The 16,234-nt window shown below is 37.6% G+C and overlaps 1 pseudogene across 1 annotated transcript; it reads left to right on the top strand.

The window, feature by feature from the left end:
- Positions 1–11,748: 11,748 nt before the first annotated feature.
- On the top strand, positions 11,749–16,234 carry LOC149029430 (histone H2B.11-like; annotated as a pseudogene). Its single transcript, XR_016171163.1, has 4 exons — positions 11,749–11,776; positions 11,874–11,933; positions 14,075–14,200; positions 15,376–16,234. The product of XR_016171163.1 is annotated as a histone H2B.11-like (transcript).

Here is a 16,234-nt window from a genome sequence, read left to right as displayed (position 1 = left end):
TCCAATCTGCCGAGCAGAGTCTGTGACCCAATCTTCTGAATATATGCATGTAACAACTCCAAAGTGGATCCCTCCAAGTGAATCTAGGTTCAACAAAACCTAAATCCATCAAATTGCATGTGTCAATATCATCTCAAAACTTCATGCATTCCTCACAGAGACTAGTGCACCACCTTGGGCCAATGAAAAATCCGCAATATCATTTAGGTGACCAACGAGCAGCCAAGGACCTGGAAACCTCCCTCAAGCCTTATACAAATCATTATGGAGAATTTGCCCATTGGGTTCTTGAGGGCTTGCATAGACGGCCAAAAGAAACCAACAATTACCAAAACTATCCTTTACTTCAATCAACAAGAACTATCTGTGAGTAATACAGAGTCACCAAGTCCAGCTCCCATGCATCACCATACACCAAATATCTCTTGTCAAAATAGAGGCATCACTTTTAAAATTAGAGGAGCCTCTAATATTCTAGATCACCTTTTTAGCACGAGTACCATTGATTCTTGGTTTGACAATAATAATATAATTCGTCTTATATTCATTCTTGTAATGCTTAAGGATGGTAGTGAATTCTTTACTACTAGCACGCCTACAATTCTAGAAGAAAACCTTCATTATAAACCAAGGAAGTGGGAAATGAATCTTCATCCATCTCCATGTCGTCCTTATCTCCTCGCAAGTGCGACCCCACTCTATAAATCTTGAAGAATGAACTTGTTCGATTTAGAATTGAGGGAATCAAGTTGGGCAGTTTAGCTTGCTTTGAGAGGATGACCATCTCCACTATAATTACCCTCTATTTACTCTTTTTCCTCTCAAATGTTCCACCTTTATTCCCTTGAAAAGCTAAAATTGTGCCTCTCCTTCTCTTGTGATGTTGAAAAATGGCCAAATTACTCTTTCTTTATCTCTTTGATTGGCAATGTTGATTTTTTTTTTTTGTTTTCCATTATCTTTTCTTCCTTTTTGTAGGAAGCCATATACCTGGATGTATCTTTAATATTTTACGTGTTTTTCTTTCTTTTCTTTTATAAAATTGTGTTTTTCTCTTTTCAATTTTTTATAGGAATCCATTAAATATCATTAGATGTTTTTTTTTTTCTTCCTCCATTTTTTATCAAGATCCATTAGACCTGTTTAGATGGCAGTTTTTTATTTCCCCCTCATCAAAGGAAAAATGAAAATCATACTACTATATAAGTAGAACTTTGACTTAGTTACGACATACTTTTTTAGAAGCCCAAAATACCCCCTATAACAACATACCTTTTCCACAAACCCAAACATTGGTTCCATACCCTCTCTAAAGAACAAACCCGCACCTCACTTAAATTCCAAATAGCTCTGGATAAGAAAAGGAATTTCCAAACGGCTCCCCATCCAAACATCTCCTCCATTCAAACTGACAGAATGATAACACACTAAACAATGGCAACCTCAACTATAACTGAACACTAAAATGCACAACAACCACTTGCAACCGACACCTACCCTTCACCAAACAACACCACCCAAAAAGCCAACCAGTATTTGCATCTACGAATACCCACCTTGAAGTGGCATGACCCCAGGGGCCCAGGGCGAACCTCCCAAAAAAATCAAACTCCTTCTTTACAAGGTATAACCCAGTGCAAGAAATCTCCTCACCAAACACCTCCTTTAGAATGCATAAATAGTAGTTGAACACAATAGGCAAGACTCGGAATCAACAAATTTCTCGAAAAGGAAAGCAAAGTAGACAAAAGCACAACTCCAACAAACCCTGCACTTAGCGCACACATGGACAAACCATGCCACATCAAGTTACCTCCACTCGACACGATACCCATAATGTATGCCCATGTGACTTTATTTATTTCTAACCCACTCTTGCAATCACTCCATGGATAACCACCAAAAAATTGGCAACTTCAAACTCGACCAATAAGACTGGAAAGTGAAAGTCACGTACTTTAGAAAAGCAGTGTCCATGAGTACAACACTCCGAAGGGCTCCAACAAACTCTAGAATGTCATACTAACAGACAATGAATACAATAGAAATGCTCACATTTTTTCAAATTATAATGTAACGACAATGGCATATGCTCCTAAATTGGTAGAAATATTCCACCAATATGATTGTTTGTTCATAATTATGCAAGGTAACCACTATAGGACTTTGATATTGATGCCATTATTCAATCATTGGATTGAAGGTATAGAAACACAACAAATGATTTTTCTAGGAAGGATCGACTGCAACCAAGGGGGATACCTAGCATCGTGAGGAGTTGCATGCATTATACATGTGTAGATGCATGTCACTGTTCAACTTCCACCAATGTTGTAGATCAATGATTCTTTACCACTTTCATCGATGATGTTGATTAAGAGAAGCAGGCAGAACAAAGCCCCAAAACCATCCTGGCAAAGTAGTACGATTCTACTTTAATGGAGGTAGCGAACCCGACTGATGTGGCAAGTATTTTAAGTCCACTGCAACAACATATATTCCATGGCAGCATAAATTGAGGCCCAATGAACAGATGTCACCAAGACAGTATCCTCCCACAAAACTGTAGTTCACATGAACAGTGTGCCATGCTCTTACAAAAAGCTAGTATGAAGCTAGGACTCCGGATGTTAGTGGAATACTCTCTTAGATGCTACTCTTAATTAGTTTACATTTTTCTTAGGGAAGAATTTAGTTTACATTTTTGTCACAATTTCTTAATAACTTATCACACTGTCATCCAACAATTTCAAATTCTTTCATTCACATTAGCGTTATTAATTATTCACAAGGCTACTACCTATATAGCCTTTTTAGTTTGTATTTCCACAAGGCTAAATATGTAAAATTCGGCCTTATCCTAACCTTGACCCGGCCCGGATTTTATTGTTGTGCAGGTCCGAAGACCTGAAGTGGTGGTAGAAGAGACTTGTGGGTCCTCTTAGTTGATGATTCGATGCTGGATACAGAGCCTATGGACATTGACAATGATGCCCCTCACTTTAGCACATTGTCAGTGTTGAGTGAAAATCTGCGCATCAATGAAGATTGATTTAGTTGAAGCACTTATTGGAACCCCGTGATCAATCCGAAGGTATTTCTTGAAACTAGACTTGTTGATTGACTTGTAGGAGAAAACCCAACTCAATTTGGATCTGTCTAGCCTTCCAAATCCACTCTTGAAATTGCTGTCATGCCTTGGTCGACTGACAGTTGACCAGCCAGTCGACCAGCAGTAATGGAATTCGAATTTTTACAAAATCACTTCCCATTTTGCCCCTACCTTTTTGGAACTCGTGAATGAGGACCTAAACTAATCATTGGCACTCCAGAGCTCGAGGTTGGACACTCTCTTGGGCTTTTCTTGATGTTTGGGAAGATCTTTGACTCCAATCATTAGTATTATACATTAATCTTTTACTCAAGATATGATTCCTTTTATTCTTCTCTAATCTATTCTTTTTCTATCAATTTATGATCTTGAGACCATAGTTGAAGTGCTACAACCTTGCAAACACTTAACCATGAGTTTCCCCCTTTCAATTCCATGATCATCCCCCCATTCATGCCATGTTATGATTCCATTAAGATTACTTGCACTTCATTACTTTGATTCTTTTCAATTCAACCTATTCTTGATTCAAAACTGATATGCAGATGCATGTTAAGCCTAGATTATTATGAAGTTATGATTCTAACTTGATTCTTAACATTCACTTGATTGATTCCCATCATTCTTTACAATTTCAATCAATTCCAATTTGATTCTTGATAATTATCATATAGAACATAAGATTTCGAATTGGGCATTTTTGATTGGACCGTTGGATCGTCATGAAATTTAGTGTGTAGTATTCACTTACTGTTATAAACATGCCCTCCAAATTTCGTGTCAATCGGAGCACCGGAAGGGCAGTTTCAGACCAAGTCTTCAATTCTGCCCTTGGTTAACAGTCGACCAAGCAGTTGACCAAGAGATGGTAACACCCCTGTACTCAGCCAAATTGATTCGTTTGACCTCCGATTCGATTGTTTTCTTCTCTGATGTTACTTGTATGTTGTCTAGGGTACCAACACTGATTTTTGGGACCATTCTTGGTGATCATTGAATTTATTTACAACTCGATTAAGGTAAGGACGGTCGTTAACTCAAGTATGTTAATTATGTCAACATACTTATATTTTGAGAACTTAATGGTTATGTTCCTATGTGTATTCCTTTACCATACATGACTATTATATGCTTTCTTATCAGTAGTAGTATGTTACACATCATTTAGAATATCATGTTCAATTGTACTTTATGATTTTATATATGATCAATCATGTTATGATATGCTTTTGTTTATATGATGAATCATTGATTAAGTATGATATGATGAGATTGAGCTTGTGATTGACTACGTATGACTTGGGATTGGGAAGTGTCCTTCCGACACTTCTGTCCTTGGACATCGGAGGGAGTAGTATGGGATATTCTCCGAAGGTGTCCATAGACGCTTTCCCGGGTTGTTGGATGACATGCATAGGATTGTCTAGGTGTATGGTTAGGATTATCCTTGTTGTATCAGACCCGAATCGGAAGGGTATTGAGACCGAACGACTAGTGGTAGAGTATGGTTGATGGGCGCTCAAAACCGGTATCCACTCCGTGAGAGGACTTAAACCATACTGCGGATACTCGAAAGGGGCCATTTATTGGTAGGGTTGCAAATGGATAGACCTGGGCTCACGGGCGCTCAAGACCGGTAACCAACCCGTGAGAGGACGCGAGAGCTTCCCGTATACCATTTGTGGATGACCAATAGGGTTGATGAGTCCGTAGTCTGAGTTGGTCGGTGCCATAGGATACGCTGACTCTAGTGTGAAGGATACGGAACCGAGTTGGTCGGTGCCATAGGGAAAGTATCCGGATCTGACATAATACGACTGAGTAAATGACTTGCATTGGGCTAGGGTTCGCCGTGACATGAGCCAATACTTATACCAATGGTGATGTGAGAGAGTGGTGACTAAATCCCCAACCATGGTTTGATGAGGACTTTACCCAATTACCACGGCAGACCCAAGATATCTTATGATTGAGGGGGAGTGACAGACGACCCAAAGAAGTATGGTGCTATGGCTTAAAGCATGTCTACCTTAGAGACTAGTGTACTTAGAGTTAGAATCATGTATCATCATTGTTTCATATCATATTGCATCATATTGTGACTTGTATCGAATGAATTGTGTATTATGAAGCGACTTGCCTTGTTGAGTTCTTTTGAACTCATTCCTTTCGTGCAATTTGATAGATTATCCTGCAGGTATAGAAGACTCTAATGGCACACTCTACGACCCGAGCTATGATCCCGCATACTACCCTTCGGGTGATGGCTACTTTGAGAGTCAGGATTGCTGTGCCGAGGAGGATTATGGTTCATACCAGGGTTAGCCCCACCTTAGTGAGAGAGTGGCCACGTTGGGTTCACTTCATCTATACTTATGAAGAAGTAATCATTAGGATAGAAGAAACCTTTGCGTAGGCTCCATTTCTCTGGATGACTGTAATCACTTGAATATTTTCTCTCTAACTCTTATGGATTTACTCTTGACACAGATTGTAATTTAGTTTAATTAACCACTTTTCCGCTATTGTTGAAGGAGTGACTTCTGATCACTCTTTCTCTTTGAGATTACCTTTATGTGAAGTTGATACTTGATAATTCCGCACTCTGATTAATTATCTTTTCTTATTCATTTGATCTATTTATTGTTTACTTTATACATTGATTATATTGTTCATGATTATGTTATCGTGTATGTGGGAGGCATGGCCGCTCGATCTGGATCTTCGGGCTGTGGATCATATCCCGGGTATGCCAGATAGGATACTGGCTAGGTGGATGTGACAACATATATATTGGATTGTTCAAAATCCAAATATGTCCTGCTTTAATCTACACTGCTATTTGGAAAAAAATTCCAATGTCAGCAACCATCTACACAATATCTAGCTCTTTTCAGAGTTGCTTCTTAATATTCCCCTGAAAAGTATACAAAATTCAGCTCTAAAACATGACATGTTCAAAATGCTACATCCATACGAGTATTTCAAAGAATTACCTCCAAGGTGATTATTAAGTGCCCATTCTACGTATTTACTGTGCACCTGAGTATGACAGTTATAACATCCATTTATAATTCAAAAGAAGCCCGAGCTTGACAACAAATCAGGATGCAACTACAGACATGAGCAACCTGTCTACAGATGAAACAACAAACAAGTTGGAGACTCAATAGTTGAAATTCGTCAGTGAGACAGAACAAATTCTATGTACGATTTACAATGGTAAACAAATTTGAGATGGACCTGTTTCCTCTGTGTTAAATGATTATGAGTTACATGTTATTTGTGTGCTAATTAAATAATAAACGTGCTTTACAGTACGGCTCTTGCGGATGCTATGGAATTGAGGGATTCTAGAGAAGGCAAAGAGGAGCCTCCTAACTCAATTGGAGGAGTATAATTGATTACACCATTACTTACAACCTAACTTCACAGACCTAAAAAAAGATGACATAAACAGATAGACGAATGACTGAATCTATCCGAACTATGCACCTACAGATGTTTAAGTTGAAACAAAAAAGGACAGACATTAAAACCACCAGCCAAAAAATTTAATAGCCAGAGTGAGTTCTCAAATCAAAACTAAGGCAAGGAGCAATGGCCACACAAAAGACAATGACTACCAAGCTCTCTAGAGAAAGAAATATGGACCATTATATTAATATAAATTTTTAGAATGCACCTACTATAGCCTTTACGTCCCCCATTTGAATCTACCAACTTCGCCATTGGAAACTATGCCCTACTTCAACTAGTGAAACCCACTCAAGTATACTAGTTTGAGGCTTCAAATATTCAAATTCAAAAGGCGCCAGCTGACAGACACCAAATGATGCCTATACACACTCCAAGTATTTCAAGAAACACCAAAACTAATACCATTAGGAAGACGTCAAATTCAAGATGCAACTATCCCAAAGAGCAAAACGGACAACAAAAAACCAAACAACGCCAATGAGTCAACAACATCCCAACCCCTAAACCTATAAAAGGTCAACCACAATGGAAACCCAACAACCACAGAGTCATCATGTGCCCTCTAAAACAATAGTGAGAAACAAATAGAGAGGCGCCTATATACTTAGAGTATCTCAAGTTTACAACACTACAACAACAGTCAGCTCAACTTGGACGAAGTGATCTTCACAGGTGCACAATTATATGTAAATGGCACTAGTACTTTGGCGGCTGCTAGAATACAATATGCATGCTAAACCCATTAACCCAAGGAATTCTCGAGTCAGAGGGCCAAATGCATTAAAGCAACGTCAATATTGTTGTTTTCCAGAAGCATAACTATAATTCAACATTTAAACTTGTTCAAAGGTTTTTTCCCCCCTTGGTGAAAAAAGTTATTCAAAGTTCACCTACTACTCGATTGAGCCTGCTAGATGCCTCCATCTTTTCGGTGAAAATGAAAATGTACATAGGGAGGCAAGAAACAATTCCAACAAATGAAGGATTCCCAAGAAATCGTGAGAAGTTTGAACTAATAGGGAACACATCAAACCAATATTAACAATTGTCCACTTATCTACATGTTATAGGGGACCACGTATACAATAACAACAAACATACGCCTTAGACATCCAGGAATACAAAACGAACACAACATTACAAGCTCGACAGCATGAGGTGCATCCTGCAACTACTCATGAAGAGCTACCCGAAGAGAACCACAAACTCAATAATACCATTATTGGAGATTCGTATCGTATCAATCGTGGTGCAGAACACATGATGTCAATAGAAGTTATCAAAGCGAAACAAAATGTCAAAGCTAACACTAACCACCCTTTGGAGAGGCTACTATAACTGCTCAGGAGGCTACAACTTTTGCATGTGAGGTATGACGTATTAAAAAAACACACAAGTTGGTCTATCTATGAAGCCATTGAAGAAGCATTTGTCAACACGGGTGTCTTATGGCAAAAACCCTTTGTATTATATGAAGGCTAAAGTGGACCTTCTTCACAACTGGAAATACAACCAATGAAGCCCTGCAAAAGTGGAATTAGGAGTTGCAATGAGATTAAAAGCGTCAGACGACAATAAGAGAATAAAATTTAAATTGAAAAGCACAAAGGAAAAATTGCAAGCATCATATCAAGAGGCTGAGAATGCAAATAAAAAATAACAAGTCAAGATCATCAAGATGAAAAACATACCAAATATACAAACCATGTAAAAGCACCCAACTAGAAAAAAAGACTGGTCCCATCAATAAAGCAAACAAAAAGAGACAGGTTAAATAATGTTGAATTTCGCATTCATAATAAAGTGCTCTCTCTACTACATAATCTTAAGTCCGTATACAATCCGAACCAAACAAAATGAAAAACCAAAATAGGTTCAAAATTGTCCCAAGAGCCACGTGCATCTGCACATGATGTTTTTGTAGTATAAGTAAAAGTAAAAACTAAAAATTTCTAATAAAAAAAGAAGTAAGGAAAAATAAAGAGTAGTATACGTGAAAGTAAAAACTAAAAATTTCTAATAAAAAAATGAGTAAGGAAAAATAAAGAGTAATAACACGAATCAATATTAGGTCATTTGATGTAGATTGATGTGACTGATAAATGAATTTCAATCATTTGATGCGGTGTTGGAACACATGGCACAAATTTACATAAAAATGGATGGTCCATTTGATAAATTTATGTAATAACATACCTAATCACATAAAATGGATTATAACAAAAAAGAAAATAAAAGAAAGAGAAAAATAGAGGTGGGACTTCACTTCCGTTGGGACTAGGGAGAATTTGAGGTTTTTTTAGATGGGAGGAAGTGTCCATAGAGAGCGACTACAGGGGTGAGACAGAAATTTCGGGTTCTTTCTTTCATTTTTCGAAAAGAGGTGGATCGAATTCGGGACTCGACGGAGCCATGCCTTGCGTAGCTTCCGATTGGGAGGAATTACTACTAGAGGAAGAGATTAATCGGCCTGTGTTTTTGAAGATGCTCTCCTTCCACTGAAGCTTTGCAAGAAAGGGTTCTTGATTGAATAGATAGGAGCAGAAGGTTCAATCGATCAGAGCTTAGGAGCAGAAGGGTATCATACCATTTGAATTCAATCGACCTGAGCTTAAGAGCAGAAGGGTATCATCATCATTTGGGTTCAGTCGACCTGAGCTTTCTGAGCTTTCGAGACAGGATGATGCCGAGAGAAACAGAAAACTTACCAAGCTTCTATCTTTCCAGCAGAAAGACAGTGAACCGGTGCGGAGGTAGAGACTTGGGCTTTGATTTTACTTCACGTTTTGGTCATCCTACAGGAAAATTTATTAACTCTTTTATATTGATTAAACCTTAGAATTTACGCTATGCTTGGCCCTTGAGATAAATAGAGTAGTAAAAACCATAAACAGGGTTTAAATATGTCTACTTACACTGTTCCACATGATGTGAGCCCACTCTGAGACCATGCCTTGTGGAGAACTTTTCATATATATATATATATATATGAAGCTTCGCCCACAGTCCCAAGGAGAATCGTGACCTCTTATACTATGACGTGCTGGTTTTTGCCAATTGAGCCAACCTTTTTGGTTAAGTTCAAATTTTTGGTATTTAACTCAGTTGGGGATCATGAGATTGCAATTTGAACCCAAAAAAAGAAAAGGATCTTTAGATTGCAATTCGGCTGATATCAAAGCGCACAGGCATATGATAGATTGACTGACAACCTGCGAAAAGTATAGAAACTTGATCCAATAAACTGATTGAATATAGGCCAAATTAACCTGGTTCAATTTTGCATTTCATTTTAAGTTAGGTCTAGCTGGCTCAGGTGTTGATCAAAGTAACGAGTCTGGATCACCTCCCCATCAGGGGAGAAGTAGGTGGTCTCCCTTGATGATTGGCGGTTTGAACCACACAGTAGGGGGTGGGGCCCACCCGTAGCTATTAAAAAAAATCAGAAATAAAAATCTCAGTGGTCCCATGTGGGCTGCACCGCCTACTATGTTGGTTTAAAACTGTCACAGAAGCACATTATTCTTTCCGGATGCGGAGCTGATCCGGACTCCAAAGTAATGTAAGTTAATTTTGTGTCCCATATTGAAGTAGGTCTAGCTGGACCCCATATTTTACCTACCCCCTGTGTGCCTCACTATAAGTTTTTGCCATCAACCAAAGAAATGTTATTTTAGTAGGATATATATTGTGGTTCAGGATGATTAGGGTTTCTAATCTACATCTGTTGTGACGGCCGCCTCTGCTATCCTTCCGTTTTTTTTTTTCGGGGGGGGGTGTTAGTCTGGATGTTTCAATATTTATTCAACTTCAAGGTTTAACAACAGCAAGGTTCAGTCTACTCTCACTTTCTTCTATCCTTCAGTCCATATTTTTAGTATAAGGAAGCTGAAATAATTGTTAATTGGGATTGTAACATTGATACATTTATCTTGAGCATCTGATCATCTTATAGTAGTTTAAGTTTGCTTCCCCTCTTTTTGTTTTACTTTCATATATGACTTCAGGTGACATTTTTTGGAAATTTTTTTGCTAAGTAGTCTTTGGTTTTCTTTTTTCCTTCTTATGATCTGCCTTTTGCATGTGTTTTGATGAAGAAATAAATATATCACTTCAAAATGGAAACTTGTAGATGTACTGCATACCAGTAGTTCATTGTGCCAGAAAATGCTAATTTGGTGCTAGAAGAAGTCTAGGGGGTTAGGGGCAGAGATATGGATAAAGAAGACCTATTCAGTTGTTGTACTAAATTCAAAAACATTGGAACCAGTTTCCAGAGACAGAAGACTTTAGGTCTATGTTTAGACAGAAGATCAATTACATTCTTTTATTGCATTAAATTTCTTTGGCTTCAAGTTTAAAGTGCTGACTTTCTATAACACATCTGTGATATTTAAATTCATGGCTTACTGAGTTATAGTTCTCAAAATTCCTATAGATGAGGCGACAGAAAACCCATCTAACAAAATATTGTTGAGCCGACTTCCCCATCTCATTATAGAGTTAAGAATGCAAATTAAAATGGGATATGGAGATTATGAAAATTTATAGTAGAACCATCAAAAAGTTGGAAACAGTCAAATGAGTTCATTACGTCAAGTGGTAAATAGTTGGGTTGGGGAAAAGTATTCTAATGACTTTACCATCTTTGGGCAGTGGATCAGCTTTTCAAGACTTATGGGAACATTATTTCAAAGTTGCAATTGAAAATACTGGTAGCAATGAACACTTGGTAAAACAAGGTCAAAGTTTATCATGGAATCTACAAGGTGGGATTGATTGTAGAAACAATTCCATTACTTGATAAAAAATGACTTCTCAGACTAAAGAAGGTTGTTGCCACTGCTGGACCTTAGAGGAAGCCATTGAGGTGGGCTGAATCTGCCTTTAGGTGTAATGCATTCTCAAGCTCCACAAGTTTTGTAAGGCATATTAGAGTACCACTTATTTGAAAAGTGTGTTGGCATACTCCTTGAAAGATGGGAGAGGTGGCAACAAATTTATGCGATGATAAGTTAAGATATTATTTCTATAATGATTTACCCTATAGTTGTTTTCTTGCAGATATTATGTAGATAAATAGTTATGGTGGGGCCAGATCAATCTATTAAGTGGCACATCGTAGTGATTGCTATCTCGGAGTTTCTCGTAGAAATATCCTGTCCCCTGCATTGCAATTATGTGGTATTGGCTTTTCTTGTTTAATTCATCTTAAAATATTTGCTCAATTTAGTCATTAAATAGTGCAATGCTGGAAGTGATTATGATTTTCCTGTCTCAGTTAATCTATGACGTTGAGGACGTGCGCTCCAATCGGATGAACGATTTACCAGATCATAAGGTTTGCTTCATGTTTTTCAATCAGAATGTATATTATCTATGTATGTGTTTGTCTGTGAGTGCATCTGTGCTACATTTATGCATACATGTATGTAGGAACATTGAGAAGGCATTCTATAATGCATATATGAGAAAACAGAAATTCTTTGTAATTCAATAAGAAAAAATCCAACACCTGATTCAAAATGTCTTACAGCTAATATGTACAGCGGTTGTCCGTAAATATCGGCCTTCTCCAACAGTACAGAGAAAATTGCATTGCTGTATATAAAATTTCTGGATTGGTAATATGAAACAGCTGTTATAAGTGTTCAGCAGTAATGACATATTACCATATATGGCAGTGGATGTTACAGGCTGTTTATGATTTGTCCTAATAAAAACTGTGATAGCTTTAACAGCAGTGGAAGTTAATATTTTGTTAATTCTTTAATGTCCGTAATATTTTCATGCTGCTATTTATTAGGGGTTGCCAATGACATTAAATTTCCACGTATCAGGGTTCTAGTTAAGAGAAGTACGATTACCAATATGGAAGAGAATGTGTTTTATGTATTTATTAATTATAATATGTTACTGCTGCTACTTGTAAGGATTTTTCAGTGGCAATTAAATTACCATCTCTTGTCAGTCCTTATTAGAAGTGGAAAGTTTTAACTGAAACTGAAGGTAATTATTTTTTATTTATAACACCAACAGTAACAGTAACAGCAACTAACTCAGCTTTCTCCCAAGTTAGGGGTAGGCTAAATGGGTCTAAGAACACAAGGTGGGTGGTTAAAATTTATATGTTTTATAACCACTGTCTATCTGGCAGCGGTTAGCGTGGACTGGGGACTGCCTCTGATTTGTCCTTTCTTTTTGAGTCTTTAATCCTAGTAGAATAATTAAAGAAAATAAGCATATGTTCTTTCTTGTCAAAATGTCTGGAAAATTCTGTTCTTTTTGAGAGAAACCATTTGTACAGTTAGTGATGCCAATTATGAGAGTAATCTCTCAATGTAAGGTGAGAGAGAAGAAAACAAGATAAAAGCTTAGATGAGGAATTTGGCCAACTTTTGGGTTTTCATAATTCCTATCTTTCTTGCACATGCTATGACTTTGGTGATACAGTGATATCTCAGGTTTTGGCTAATTTGATTTTTAATGCATTTACCATGTTACAAGAACTCAAAAGATCTTGTGAAATATCTCTCTTTTCCATTTAGCAAGATTACGTGCAAGATGAGATGGTGTTCCTAGCACATGGGGTCTTGAGTCTTGATTGTTGACTCTTGGTTTGTAACTTTGATGATTGATTATCATTTGAGCTTTGTAATTTGATCTATGAATATTTTTACTGTACTAGACTTGTTTGAACTTTGAACTTTGAGCATTAATGTATCTAAGGTTTCACTTTAGGGTAGCGGTTTCGAACTCATATTGCATTATATTTTTCCTCCTTCTGTGGTTAAATGTGTTTAGAAGGGCTGAAATTGGCAGGCAGCAAGTTTCAGCTACAAACTGACCCTTAATACTCCTCGAGATTGGAAAAAGGTCCTCAATCTCTCGAGGTAATTCTCTTTTTTTGAGTTGGCAAGATGGGCGATCGAGATCTTGAACCATCATACATAACTTTACCTATGTCCAAATATCTATTTGAAACATTTCTCCTCTATTATACTTGCTATATTAATCTATAGGGACTTCCTCGCTTATAGGTTTTTTACGGATCAAAGAAAACTATATGAAAATCTGTCTTACAACAGCCTTTCTTTAGGTCTCTTAATTAAATAACTAGCTTCAATTATTGATCTTCCTAGTATAAAACAAATTGATCCTCCATGACAGCAGTTTCTTGTCTCAAAAGGTGTTTCAATTACCCTCTTTCATAATTTCATGGAATGACTCACCAGCATCAGAAACATACCCCTTGCCTCTACAGATGAAGGCTCAACCAAGGGGATGACAGATACATGGAAGATGAAAAAGAGCATGTTTATTATACTTCTTAGGGTAGTTTTATTTGGAATATAATTGATTGTAATCCTTTGGAGATTGATACTATGAATTCTTGGAAATACAATATATTATGTAAATGTGCTTTTATTTTAAGTTTGATTGGATTCTGCTACAGTGTCTTCTTTTTGGGTTGACTTTCAGGTTCCATCCCAATCAAGAAGACCATCTATTAAAGATTTGACGCTCAATGTCGTTAGTTCTTTTAGCGGTATAAGTTTAGACTTTCTTCTATGCACTAAGCTGGTAATGGAGTTGTGGCCTTGCGAGGTATGATCTGAGACTGAGTTTTCTCCTCCCTATGTTTTGTCTTTCACCCTCTTTGTAGGTGCTTTTCTCCCTCTCTCGTGCATGTGTGGGCCCAGATGGTTGTATAATGTTGAAAAAGGATAATTAGAGAAGATGGTGGAATGTTGTGTGATAGGGAAATTATCAAATATCTATGTTGCTTCGTTAAGATAATATATGGAATTACACGCAACTCTCTAGTGAGATGAAAAATGGGGGAAAAAAATAATAAATAAAGAAAGAAAAATACCTAGTCTGTCTTTTCGAGTAGCTAAATGTGGTCTGCCACCGGGTGAACAACTCTGCGCACTACCACAAACTAATGCTTCTCAAATTCAGTTTCATTACCATCTTTTGCTGATAGAGAATATCTAGTAGACCAAGAGAATGGTACACATCCCCAAATCCATTGTCATGTTGGGGTCAATATAGGTTCCTCTTCTCTTCTAATGCAAAATGAAAGTCAAGCATGGGAGGCATTGACAGTGAAACTGGTTCCTTGTCAGTGTGATTTGCTGCTTCCAATTTTATGAATGCACTGATTTTCTGCTAGTTCAGCTATTACAACTTCCAGTTGCTTAGATGAATCTAGTTTTTTAGAGTCCCAGAAAATACAGGCCAAGTGAAACCCGAGCAGAACCTTGTTGAGGTGAGAGGTCTTCTCTCTGATTTTTCCTGTTGGTTCGTCCATAAGATTTCTTCCAGTTTCATGGAAGTCAGATTATATTTACTTGTTGCTCCTGTGATGTTTTCACCTCTTCACCCTGTAGTTACCAAATACTAATTAGACATTCCATTGTACTACATTTTTTGTGCTTTTCTTACTGTCTCTTCATCTCCTTTTGGTTGGGATTTTGAAATATTAGGTTTGGGCCTTATTTTTTCTTAATTTTTTTTAACATGTTCTGTTAGTTTCAATGGTATTTTTGGTTGGATCTTGAGTTCAGATATGTTTGTCGCAAAACGTTTGTATGTGCACCATGTTTGTGGTGTCTGTGGAGGGGTTAATTCATTTTCTTTCCAGTGATGGAATGCCAGCTGGTACTGCGTTTGGCAAGTTTTCTTATGATTTATTTTACTTTAGATTCGACTACCATGTTGATTTCATTTTGATTTGAGAGAAAGCTTACTGAGCTGGGTTATGTATTTGTTGACAGGTTCACAAGTCAGGGTCCTTCATATGGTTGCTGGACATCACCAGGCTCAGTGGCTCCAATAGTTCCTTTCTGAATTTGTTCTGCGAGTTTCAAACTTTTGTTCCTGCTCAAGTTCTCTAGCTCACTTTCAGAAATTTACAATGGCACCCAAAAGGCTGAGAAGAAACCAGCAGAGAACCCATGAAAAGAAAGACTACATTGGGCCTCAAGAAGCCAGCAGAGAAGAAGCCAAAGGCTGAGAAAAAACCAGCGAAGGAAGGATCGGCCGTGGTAGACAAGAAGGAGCGCAACAAGAAATCAGTCAAGACTTACAAGATCTACATCTTCAAGGTGCTGAAACAAGTCCATCCTAACATCGGCATCTCTGGCAAAGCCATGGGAATCATGAACAGCTTCATCAATGATATCTTTGAGAAGCTCACCCAGGAAGCTTCTAGGCTTGCTCGTTACAATAAGATTCCACCATTACCTCTCGCGAGATCCAGACCGCTGTTCGTGCTGTTCTCCCTGGTGAAGTGGCTAAACATGCTGTCTCTGAGGGTACCAAAGCCATCACTAAATTCACCTGTTCCTAATATGTGCTTGTTCATAAATTACTGATCTATTTGATTCTTGCTTCTAATTTTATCATGATCAACTGCTAGATGGGTTTAGATTAGTGTTTCTAATTTTATTGGAATCAACCGCTTACTTTACTGTAAATTTGTTTTTTTTTGGGTAGAAAGTTTACTGTAAATCTGAGTTTCTAGTTGAATACATAGAGTATTTCATTCCCACGAGTTTTGCCTCTTATTGTGTATGGGCATTTCGGTGCCGGCTTTCGTTGACTAGATTGATATGGATTTTCCAGCAGGGACGG

Source organism: Hakea prostrata, chromosome 1 (genome assembly GCF_041222555.1).
Source record: "Hakea prostrata isolate BN-2017 chromosome 1, UWA_Hpros_2, whole genome shotgun sequence".
Lineage (NCBI taxonomy): Eukaryota > Viridiplantae > Streptophyta > Magnoliopsida > Proteales > Proteaceae > Hakea > Hakea prostrata.
Note: the sequence above shows the minus strand (reverse complement) of the source record. Positions and strands in the feature narration are given on the sequence as shown.